Genomic DNA, 12,297 nt, shown 5'->3' with positions numbered 1-12,297 from the left:
CCTGAAAAAGTCAAAGCTCCAGTGACATGATCCCTAATAGCAACAGGGAACATGGACAACGGGTGAGCCGGAAGGAGGTTGAGATTAATTATGGGAACAATCATACTTGTCCCAGTCAAGATAAAGAGTTTGCAACATTGAAACCAAGAGGAGCGAATGAGAATATTCATACTCATCACTATCAAGATAAAGAGACTGCCATTGAAACAGAGGAACTAACGAAAATGGTTATTGGAGTACTCCTACTCTTATCCGTCAAGGCAAAGAAAGTACATTTCGAAGAAGCGAGCAAAATAATACAAGAAAAAGTCAGAGGATAAGGTTGTATCTAAAACCATATCCAAAGATAGATATCGGAAAGGGATCGATGATTGTGAATTGTGTAAAAGGGAAAAGAGTATGAAAGGAGAGAGAGTTATAAATATACTACCAGAATGAAACAAGAGGAGAATAAACCCACAGAGAATATTAATCACCAAGAAGAAACAAAAGCACAATAAAGTATTGAGCAAGTTATATGAACTGCTCAAAACAGTCAATCACCTCTTGAACAAGACGTTTGTGAGAATGGAGTCATTCTCCTGGCCTTAGTTATTATCTTCGTGGCAGAGTTAGTTTGGACGGTGGACAAATTATGTTAAAACACGGATGAGCACTTTAGCCTGTTTGGTTAGGTAGGATAGCCTTTTAGCATAAGGAAATATGGGCAATATCTTATTCTTTAATAAGGATAAGAGCGAAATGGCTCATCAGTCATCGTCCTTCTGACCCCGCCAAACCACACTCCCTTCAGCCACCAACCCATGTCCAGCCTATGCCTTCACAGCACAACAAAACTACTGAATAAGGAGGAGCCTATTAGAGTTGATCAAGGTGGAATCATATGCAAACAAATATTCATGTGAGACTTGGCTTAAGACAGGCTGAGATTCTGGGGACATCAGTAGCTGCCAGTCATGAAATACATGTTCAGGATTGGATGACCAATGCCACCTACAAGGCAGTGGCCTTGCATCTGCTGCTAAAGAGCATGGCCCCTTTGGGGAAAAAAAGGGCTGGACTAAAAAAATGGACCATGCTCAAGACAGCATGCATCCTCTCCCGCCATCCCAAAATAAGAGCGAGACAGAAGCAAGTTCATCTAGGCCAACTCTGTCAGAAAAGGCGAGACACAGAAGCAATGCAGGTCATGGTCTCCCAGTTTCCAAAGGAAAGCAAAAAAGCAGGATCCCAGCAAGGAAGAACAGTGCAAAGCTGCCCAATCAGCATTCATGACCATGCCAAAAATTCTAGTTGGAGGGAGGCTCACCCTTCTTGCTATGGCGGTAGTCTTCTGTCAAGGACATAGGATCGAGAAGAATACAAAATTCATCACTCCAACCAGCCCCTGCCTGAATGGATTCCTAGGCAAGGGAGACCCTAACAGAACGAAAGATCTGCTGGTTTAGATTTAAGGGTTTCTGCAGATTAATGCAGTCCGCCGGTTCCCCTGGACAAGGAGCGAAAGCAAAGCTATTATACAGCGTTTATGGTGCCCAAGGTATCCAGGGGTACCTACTTGTTACAGAGCTTGACAAAAGTAATTGGTGTGTCCAAGTAATTAACATCAAGATGGAGATTCTTCAGCAGACCATCTCCCCGATTGGCCAAAAGGACTGACTGGCCTCCTTTACGTATACCACCACATGCCCATCTTTCCAAGGCATCAGTGCCTCTTTTGTGGTGGATCACCACGTCCAGTTAAAGGTGCATGCCTTTGTGCTTCATTCGCTCCTCACCCAAGTAATGGCACCACTGGTCGTCTTCTGTACAAGGGTGGGGCCGCAGCCTTTCCCTACTTGGAGGCTGGCCAAGGGCTGCTCTTACCAGTCAGTGCAGAATAGTAATACTTACAAGGAGCGGACCACACATTGGTTTCTTTTGAACAAGTTGAAGTCCCACTTAGTCCACACTCTGGCACTACAGTTCATATGGGCTGTATTCAACACCCAGTGCGGCATGGTCCCACTTACGGAGGGAAGATAGAAGACTAATTATCAAAGTTCAGAAGCCAAGTAGCAATCTGGAAGCTTTGGCCAAGGCTGGCTCAGGATGCAGGGATTGATGGCAGCAGTGGCATTTTTGAAACTGCTGGCATGACTGCATCAGCAACATCTAAATCAGTGTATTCTGGCAAAACAGAACCCCGTGTGGATGAGGAAGTGGTGGTTGCCCACCAAACACCTCAGAAGGTTTGCTCAGAAACCCTCAGGTTACCGATTTTGCATCAGATGCCAGTGACTGCAGCATGGGGGGGTGAGGGGAGTTATGGGTCAAGTGACCCTCTAGGGGCTACGGGCCAATCAGGAGAAAAGGAGAACAACCAACTGGCGGGTGCTTGAGGCCATCTTCCACAATCAAGTGCTCTACCCCTTCTGCCACTCGGGGGGGAAGCAGTCACACTTACTCCCCGGCAGACAACCTCAGTCGTTCCTTTCCTCTCCTTGGGATTAGACTCTGGCTGCAGAGACAATTTGGAGGGTGGAAGCAGAATTTAGGCAGATTGTCATGGATATGTTCATGTCAGCGAACAATACACAATTTCCTCTGTTCCGCTCCAGGTTTCAGGAGCCAACAACGTGGGGATGGATGTCCTGGATGAGAAATGGCCGAGCATTCTAGTCTTTACTACAGTTCCTTTGACAGCCATTACAACTCTGACGATCAGGAGCAGCAAGGCTGACCATTCTGATAACCCTGATCTGGCCCAATGAGTTTGGTTTCGAATCGTCTGGCAAATTGAGTCGGGCCCTCCATTAATGTTCCCTCTCCTAGTGATCAGGGGAGATGGGGAGCCGGGTGGACGGTGGAGGAGAGTGCATGGATGGCTGACGGCACCAGGAATACCTAGGAATGTGTCCCTGTACCTGCAGGCTTCTCACAGACCTTTAATGCTTAGGGTCCATGCATGTTGTTGGACTTCCTTGGTCGCTCTGTGCGCCTAAAATCTCCTTGCAGTGAGACAATCCTTGCTTCACAGTTTTCTGCAGGAAGGTTTTCAGTTGCGCTCTGGCCAGTCTCCAAGTCAGGTTCTTGTCTCCTGCATGGAATCTACCCACTGTTCTTATGTTACAGGGTATCCCTTTTGAAGGATTTCCATAGGTTGAATTGAGGTTTACTGGGTTTTATGCTATTGGTGCCCAAATGCCTGTCTGAACTGCCAAGGAACGAATTTACTTTTAAATTTCCTGTAAACTAGTTCAAATAATGCAGTTAACTGCTGTTTTTTTTGGGACTAACAGATTCTACCTCTATGGCAGTTTCTATTAAGCTTTTGCACAATCAGCAGGTTCTTGCAAGGAGATCAGAGGTTCCTTTTAGGGGCATACTTGCTGTTGCTAAAGTTAAGGTAGATGGGTTCTGTGCTATAACGACTTTGAAGGTTCTAGAAGATCCTTCGTTTGCTGGGCAGCCAGTTAAAGATGTGATAGTGTCTCCCAGGGGTTTTAAGCAAAATCCCAGTTGATGGTGGTTGATCAGGTATTTAGGACCCTTTGTAATATTCAGCCACGAAAAGACCCAAGTTCCAGGGAGCCTCAATTTTCATAGGCTTTTTAAGATGGGAGGAGGATTTCATTTTGATTACATGGCTGTGAAACTTGTGACATTAGGTTGATTTGCAGGATACCCAAGAAATGTTTGAAAATAAACTTTAAAATGTTATCTTTCAGAATAGTGTTGGGAGCGAATGCTCAGGGTTGACCATATGTAATAAAGTGACCTTGGGTCTGGGTTTCCGAAGCACACAATTTTAAAGCATTTTTTTGTTTGTTTTACCGTCCACTCTTGCAATCTTTTTAGAAAGGTGGTGATGGGGTTCAGTTACATACGAGACTACATTTGGAATTTGGTTGTGAACAATTCAATGGGGATGCCCAACTGAAATGTGCATTTAACAGCTATGTTGAGATGGATCGCTGGTCATTCGATTCACTGGAGGTAGTTGAAACGCCAATTGTTACCTGGAAAGAGCCATATCAGAGCTAGAAGTCCATAGCAGTGCATTACCCTCTGGTCATGCTGTGGTTTACTCTCTCAATTAGCTTGGCAGAGAAATCTAGTGAAATAAATGATATGGTTATTCTTTTCCAAGGATGCACCCAGACCATTTTGCTGAATAAAAGAATGTTAAAACATAGTTGGTAATGAAATGCAGGGGTGGGGCTTTTTTTTTTTTTTTACTTTCAGCATACGAGTAATGGCTACATAAAGTACGGCAGTAGGTCATTTTCCGTTTGTCAAAGAATCATTACTGACACAAACAAAAGCTTTACATGATGAAAATAACAGTTCTTCGTGAATGTGAAGCACACGGATACATTTTTCAAATAATTCTACCACCCACATATTCCACTCTGTGTAGTTTCCCAGCCTGTCCAGTCCTTCCCAACAGAGCACAGCCCCCACAAGTGTTAACAACGCTTGGTCCTTGCCCTCAAAAATGGGTTTTTTTACAAAGGTTTAGGTGCATCAGAATTATATGGCATGTCCCATCCAGACACAGGTGTTATTGCTCCAAGTGAGGTGATCTAATGTGTGCCATTGACCGCATCGTTCTGCCAAATGTTATAAGTGATGTAGTCTAATGGAATGTACCAGTCTCCCTACATGTTGTGTAGTTGCAAATTACAACTACCTCCAGCAAAAGGTTACAAGTCTATTGGTAAAACCAAGCCTAGGTGTCCGTCAGGTGTTATTTGGATGTTGCAGATTAGAGGGTGAAGCCACCTCTTCCATCGCCTCGTCCCTATATTTCATCATCCTTCTGTGCTTACCCTTTTTTACTATTTCATTTATTTTACCTCATAAGCATACTTTGGACATTCGCCTAAGCCAGCCCATTTACTGCAATCTTTTAAAAAGACCGCCCAACAACATTGGTAATACCCTGGCCAACCATTCCCACAATATAATTCGGATCTCATTTGAGCACCTTACGCAGGCTTTACATATAAATTTAGTATATAGCAATCTCCAAAGCTCCATCACCTGCTTACACGTCTTCTCCCGCTCCGCACCATTTTTACTTCTACACATCTCTGCCTTCTCTTATTAGACCATTTTCCGGTCAATGCAGGCTAAAATAAGGCTGTCCTTGGGAGGGAGTTAATGCTTTATTAATCATATTAATGTTAAAGGATATTTGCACCGCGCACTATCTGTAGTACTCTTGTCCTATTGTCCCTTTCTCAGTACTCCCACATAAAGGCTCTGCCTTTCCCCAAACTCTTTTTATGCATCCGGGCTGGCTACATAAGGAGCCACTTACCCATGATCCTCTGGTCCCACGAGATAAAAAAAATATATTAGCTCTGTGGGTTGGTGAGGTCTGCATAAGTACTGAGACGAGTAGGCGTTATGAAGTGCACTGATACCGATGTCCCTCTTCACATTCCTTGATCGTGAAGTGTACCAAAGTGAAGTATCTACAGACCAGCAAACCAACTCGGCCACCAAGATGCGGCACACCAACAGAACTATTTTATCTGAACTTTTTGTTCTACTCTGTGCTGGGCCGCCTGTAACCCAGCATGAGCAAACCGCTGATCAGTATGCCAAGTACAATGGAGACGGTAATGCTACCTGACAGTTTGTGGGGATGCACTTGCAGATGTACAGCAGATTTCCTGAATGTAGACCTCCTTACGCCTGGCGATAGGGACACCAAAGTGGCACTAACACAATTCTGTTTTATAAGTCCCTAACAAATGCCCAATAAAATAAAGTCAGCTTGCCATGTACCCCAGCAAGACATTACAAAATACCCCCTACCCCCTCCCCAAAAATAAGCTAGAGAGACTTCCAAGAACAAGCCTCCTTCGGTGAGGGAGCAGAGAAGGAATAATAATCCCTTTGGAGTCAGTAAAGGCCAGGATTGCAGTACAGATTGCCCGCCTTCAAGGGACCCATCACGCAAGGGGTAGAAAGAAGAGTCCCCCCCCTCTCTACCCTGCCCACTGAGGTTACTGCCAACCAGAAGACAATTTTTTTAAATTAATATTGGGGGGTGCTGTATTGTTCCATCTCGCCACTTTAGTAGTCTCAAAGTGCATAAACCTTGTCCAAGTTAAAATGTATTACCCACCATTATAAATTACACAGTCGGCAAGTTTCCATAAAAGCAGCCAACGTTCACACCCCTACTGTACTTCAAGATGATACAATGAACCGCACAACGAGGTCATTATCTGGGAGAACAAGTGCAATTTGAGGGGGGTCAAAACAATATTCAAAATATGCAAAAACAACAAAGAAGCAGGAATGGCAAAGGCTTTCGATGCAAATAGGATATGCCTTAAAAGAGCAGAACGTTAACGATCTTGGTCACCCTCATTACCAACGCCACCTCAACTGCCCTGCGCAGACTGCCTTAAGTTGCAGACAGTTTCCACCCCCTGCCACAGACACTACTGATTACCACTTGGGATTGTCTCTACCAGAAAAGGCCAAATCAAGGAAAGCCACAGTAAGAGGACCTGGCAGGTCAATATTGTAAGAGGGAAATCAGCAGGATAAGCACATACTTCCAATTTTAGATATTTATGTAATCAATATCAGGCAGCTTTGCTAGCTCAATACACAACCATGCCAGGTTGAGATCTAGGGGCTCCAATTGACAGGCTCAAGAGAAAACTGCAAAAGTCCAAAATGCTGCACACTAAAAAGAGTACTTGATAAACAGTTTAAAAAAGGGAACAGTTCTGCTACTTGCATTACCCCAGACTGTCTTGAATCTGAAATATGGTGCAATTTGATTTTGGCAGGTAAGCAAACAGACAACCATGTTGGTGCCAGTAACCCCAGCAGGACCAGCGCCAGAAAGCCACCAACACCTACATTCCTTCTCCAATACAGACCACCAAGCTAACGCAAATGAAAACCCCACCAAACCCATCAACAACCACCCCTAAAGTTTTAAGCAGTCAACTTGTAGGTTACCAGTAGAAAAACTGCAAAATATAAAAAAAACCATTAGAAACTATGTGCTAATGTACTTCCAATATATGAAGCAATCATTTTAGGTAAGAAAGCAACACATTGAACTGGCAAACGTGTTCGGTTTTAGCTAAGCTAGAAAGAGCAGAGGGCAATAATTTCTGGTTTCCACAGAGCAAAAAATAAATAAAATAAGTGCACAGCAACCAAAGTAAAGGTTCTCTGATAACGCATACCACCAAAAATACCAGATGCTTAAGACAGGGTTGAAAAACTACAAATGATCAAAACCTCAAAGTAACATTTCCTTTTTTCCATGGTTGGAAATTATTTTAACTAAGAAAGTCACAAAAGTCAAGTGCAATGAAGCCCCCTTATGCAAAAGCACCAAAAAACAATTAGGTGGACAGTTGCAAATGCGCATTGAAGGAGCAGCATCTTTAGAATATCTTCCAACCAAAAAGGGGAGGGCAGGGGGCCAACATTGCACATTGGCCTTTATATCAAAATTACTCAAAATGCGCCTTTTCCCAAACGTAACACCAATGACGACATTCCAACCAGAGATGCGTGATCCAGAGTATGTGGTTTAGAAAAAGCAAGACTGTCAAGTGAACGTCAGAGCAAGAAAGGCGTAAGATGTCACAACTCCATCCCCATCTATGTGCCCTGTTCCCATATTATGTGTGCTTAAAAATGTTAACTGAAATGGATTTGCAGAATACATTCCCAATCATGGTTTAATTTTTTTTAAAAAAAAGTATGATGGAGGAGTTAACCCCTTATCCAATTAGACTTACACTAGCTACCCACTCCCATCTATATACCCAAACCTTTAACGGGACGTAAGACGAAACCCGTGTCCCATGCAAACTCAAAAGAGCTTTAAAGTTAAAAGATCAGACTTAGATCAAGGGTAAAAAGAGGAAAGAATTGACCAACTATGGCAAGTTTCAAAAACGAGCTGCAGGATATCACCTTCAGAGCCTTTTCTGTGAAGAAAAGTTGCCATGGTGGAGCAGGAAGGCTTGCTATTTTTTTTTTATTGAAAAAGTCTACAGTTTTAACACAACGTAAAAACTTTTATTTGAGCTGTGGATGTGGAATTGAAACAAAACATGAAAAGCCATCAAATATTATGGAGGAAAATGATTAGAACCAAGGACAGGGAATTTTTTTTTTATTTAAAAAAAACCAACGGATGTTGCACGAGCCATGAAGAATATCCTTTCATTTCCTCCAGTGCATTCAAAGTAAGACATTTCACCCGTCTCACACTTGGAGAAAGGAAAAGTGTTCGAATCAATGTAAAAAATATTTTCATGTCAAAATGTATCAAGCGCAATACTTAAGGTGCACTTCTCAATAGTGCATCTAAATAATTCACAATTGCACAAGCAATTGTGAATTATTTACATTTTCGCCAGATGAAATATTACACCACCAATCGGCCATGTCATCGTCAAGGCTTGCTATGCAAATTGAACAAACCCAGAAAAAGACATTTAAGAAAATAAAATCATGAAGAAAAAAAAAAAACACTAAAAAAAAAGTCAACAACTTTAATAAGCAAACATATGCCGTCCAATTATAAAATCTAGTTTATGTGCCTGCTGGATGCACTGTGGATTCTGGGCAAATCTCATGGAAGGATTGGAACTTTTTCCATAGCAGGAAAGACGCGCCCTAGGCTCAATTACTCCACTTGTCAACTTTTTTCTTGGCACCCATATCAGCAGGGTTTACAAAATGCTGAGAGCAGCACTTCTAAAATACCACCCAAGTTTTGGTACATCGTTTCAAAGAGCCACATGTACAGATGTAGCTCCACCAACCGCTGACACAAAACACCTGTATAAAAAGCCTTTCTGAAAAAAGGATGTGCCGAACATTAGATGTCAAATGTCACGAGATTTGAAAAAATTCATTTAAAAAACAAATAATGCACCACAAACTTCAAAGCAGATACCACCTGATTGTATCAATAGCTATAATGCTAATCTGCTATCTGAACAGCTCGCCCAAAAGCATATTTGTAGGCAGAAAAAAACCCATAAAACCCCCATGTGTATCCAAATGAATCCATCTTCAGGAGTCAGACCTATGTGAATGAACCTCAAGTCACATGGGCTTCTACACATTATGATCTCATCGCACCGACCAGTCATCGTGGGAATCTAGGCTGTAATGGTACGTACAAGGTAGGTGGTGATTGCATACCTACTGTGATGAATCAAACTGATTCCTCACTAAACCCCTACCTAAAGTCTCCCCCCAGGAGGCCAGGGAAAGGCAGACTCTTTCTGATCCTAGCCTTGGGGGTGGTGTTCTGCAGGAAGGTCACCTGGGAGGAGACTGGACCCATGAGGATGAGAGGACTTCGTGGGGTGAAACTTAGTTTTTATCTTCCTCTTAGACATCTCCTCCAAAAAATAAAATCTGTAATGGCTTGCTGTTGTAACAATCTTGTTCCACAAGCTAAATATCTCAATGTGGGTAAAACCAAATTATAAATCTCAAATCATTGGAAGAAATAAGCCTCCAGGGTTTTGGACGGGTTTTAAGAGCCAAAAACTACCTTAACTCCCAAAGTCACAGTGAAAGGAAATCTGCAAAACAACAAGTTAAACTCCAAAAACGTTATTCTTCTTCACAATCAAATTTGGTGACTGATCCTTATGATATTCCATTAAACAATATTATAGGAAAACAAAATCAGTTTAACAATTAAAAAAAATAAATTAAAAAAAATAAATAAACTAGCCCAAAACTCTAATTTTGCCATTAGGGACTCCAAGTCCCATAATTCCGCCCCCTCCCTCGCCCCCCCCCCAGAACTGGAACGAAGAAGAGGGCCAGAGAGGCAATGCTGTATGAGTGGTCAGATAGTTAATTCAAATGACCTACACCTGAGGGAAATAAAGAAGCTTAAAAGGCCCCCCAGCCCCCCCTCGGTGTAGGCCATAGGTGATCAGAAGAAGCATGCAGCCGACAAACAAGTAGAGGGAGAAGAGAAGATGTTGGGACCACTGTTCAGCAGGAGACAGTAGCCAGTGCCGAGAGGGTCTATGCTTCCCAAAATCTTACGTGCAGAGGCTGAGTAGCGGGAAGCAAAAAAGTGAGGTAAGCTTTCCTTCCGAAGAGGCTGTCCTGGGTGGCTGGCGTGCACCAAAGAGCCTTCAGAGTGGGGGGAAGCTCCATAACCAAGTGGCGTGGGCAATGAAGGAGCAGGAGAAGCAATCTGCCGGGTTGCAAGGAGTCACAGAAGCAGAGCATCTGTGAGCAGCGAGGTGATCAGATGCACACACCTTAACCGTTGAGTTCACAAGCTGGTAGTGACTCTGGAGTGTTCCCAACCCGATTGCATGCTCCAGATAGGCACTTGTCTAATGACAAACACTTGTGCAGGAGTGAAAATGATTATGCTAGTAATTTTGAAAACTGAACTATCAGAAAACTACAAAAGCAGCATTTGGTAACAACAAATGACTATAAATGCAAGCATTTAAGTTTGTTGAAAGCCCAGCAACAGGATGGGGCAAGATTATTAAAATTACTTTATGCAACCATTACCCAAGCCAAGAGGAAACAAAAGCCAGGCAATTAAAGTCTAACAGATATTGCCAAAGGCAAAATGGACAAATAAAATGTCCAAAAGGTTGTCAAGCTTGTTGCCCCGTCTCGAAGAGCATAACAATAGCTGGTACAAAGCCACATTGCCAGTGTCAAGGAGGAAGAAGAAAACAATCCTACTCTTCTCAGTATTTGGTTACTTGTGCATTAGGTAAGCAACAGTGGCAAGAAGGCTGCCCTTCTGGAAAAGGTTATTCAAAAGGGGAGGAGCATCATTTGCAGAGGAGTATTAAAGAGCACCAATGTGAATCTTGGTTTCCCTGAAGAGTTGCTAAAGGTTATGATGTTGCCAAATAATGAACATTGTGAAGTTGTTGTCAAGCCACAGTAAGTGGAGACTCGCCATAGAGGCACTTGCCGTTTGTGAATCGCTGTTCAGGCAGGGAACTATACCAAAGTGGCAAACCTTTGAAGTAGTAGGCCTGGCATGGGAGTAAACCAGGTAAGTGTTGATGAAAAGCTGTAAAGTGGTGATGACAAAGACAATTGGTGTTCCTTGTGGTGCTAGAGACAGAATCGCATACAACTGCTGTAGAGGAATTATATTTCTTCTAGTGTAGCTAAATATCCTGACAAAGACCATTGTTGACACTGATGTACTGGCAGATTCTTCACGTGAAAAGGATAATTCAACATTTGACTTCGCACAAGGAAGATAACTTTTATTTCTTTATCACATCACTCACTTATGTTCTGCAGATTTCAACAAAAACATACTTTACTGTATTTAGTAGAGGTGGCAGGTAGGAGATATTCAGACATCATGGTCGGTATCTGTGCACATTATCCAATGTATTCTACTTCACTTATGGTGGGCCATCTGAAGTGCTTTGTGAAATGGCATTCTGATTTCAACATCACCAGAGAGGTTTATGATCATGTTCACAGACTGGTTAACCTAGATTATAGTGTATCCGCCACATGTACAGTACACATATTGTCATTAGGACCTTAAACACCAATTACACTGCAGCTTTTACCAATGTTTATCCCACTCCTTGCCGCCACCCCACCAGAAGTACACCCAACTGTATCAGTGTGATTATTTTACTATATAGACTAACAGTCCAAACCATAATCAGGCAAACGAAAGACAGGCACCATTTCAAACAAACAGACATCCCACATTCATCCCCAATCAACACAAATGGATAGTGTTGCTATAGGTAGCATCTAGGATTTTGCCACACAGCTCCAAAAGCAATTCACATTTAGCACATGCACACTGGTCAAACAACAAAAGACTGACACCAGGCAACATTTCAAGCACTACTCTGTAGACCTCAACCAAAATCTCATAAGGGCACTGCAGAGCACGTGGCCCTCCTTTTAATTGATTAGCTTGGTGCAATCAGAGTGTTTTAACTAGAATAGAGCGGGCAGGTAAGGTTCCAAACGTACCTAAGTGCACCATGCTCCCCCCGCCCTTAAACTACACCCGATCACATGCATGTACAGGATTAAAGCGTTCTTTGGGCTCAGTCTTCATCAGTGCGCAAGAACTTCCATCAAAAGATTTACTTTCAACAAACACGCATGTACGAAAGCTCAGATATTTCAAACACTCCACCACACTACATAGTCTCGGTGCTACATGCGCGCGCCACCTTTCAGCAGTTCCTCAATTTTTCAAATTAGGAATATCACAAGCACAAGCTAACCACTACGTCTGGAAAAACTCAGGGGGTA

The 12,297-nt window shown here is 42.8% G+C and overlaps 1 protein-coding gene across 6 annotated transcripts in view; it reads right to left on the bottom strand.

The window, feature by feature from the left end:
• The window catches only part of CSNK1G1 (casein kinase 1 gamma 1), a 1,083,432-nt gene that overhangs the window by 978,646 nt on the left and 92,489 nt on the right, over nucleotides 1-12,297 (bottom strand). The window lies entirely within an intron of this gene.

This window comes from Ambystoma mexicanum, chromosome 11, assembly GCF_040938575.1.
Source record: "Ambystoma mexicanum isolate Mex_15411 chromosome 11, UKY_AmexF1_1, whole genome shotgun sequence".
NCBI classification, from domain to species: Eukaryota; Metazoa; Chordata; class Amphibia; order Caudata; family Ambystomatidae; genus Ambystoma; species Ambystoma mexicanum.
The sequence above is the reverse complement of the archived record's forward strand: the minus strand, read 5'-3'. Positions and strand labels throughout refer to the sequence as shown.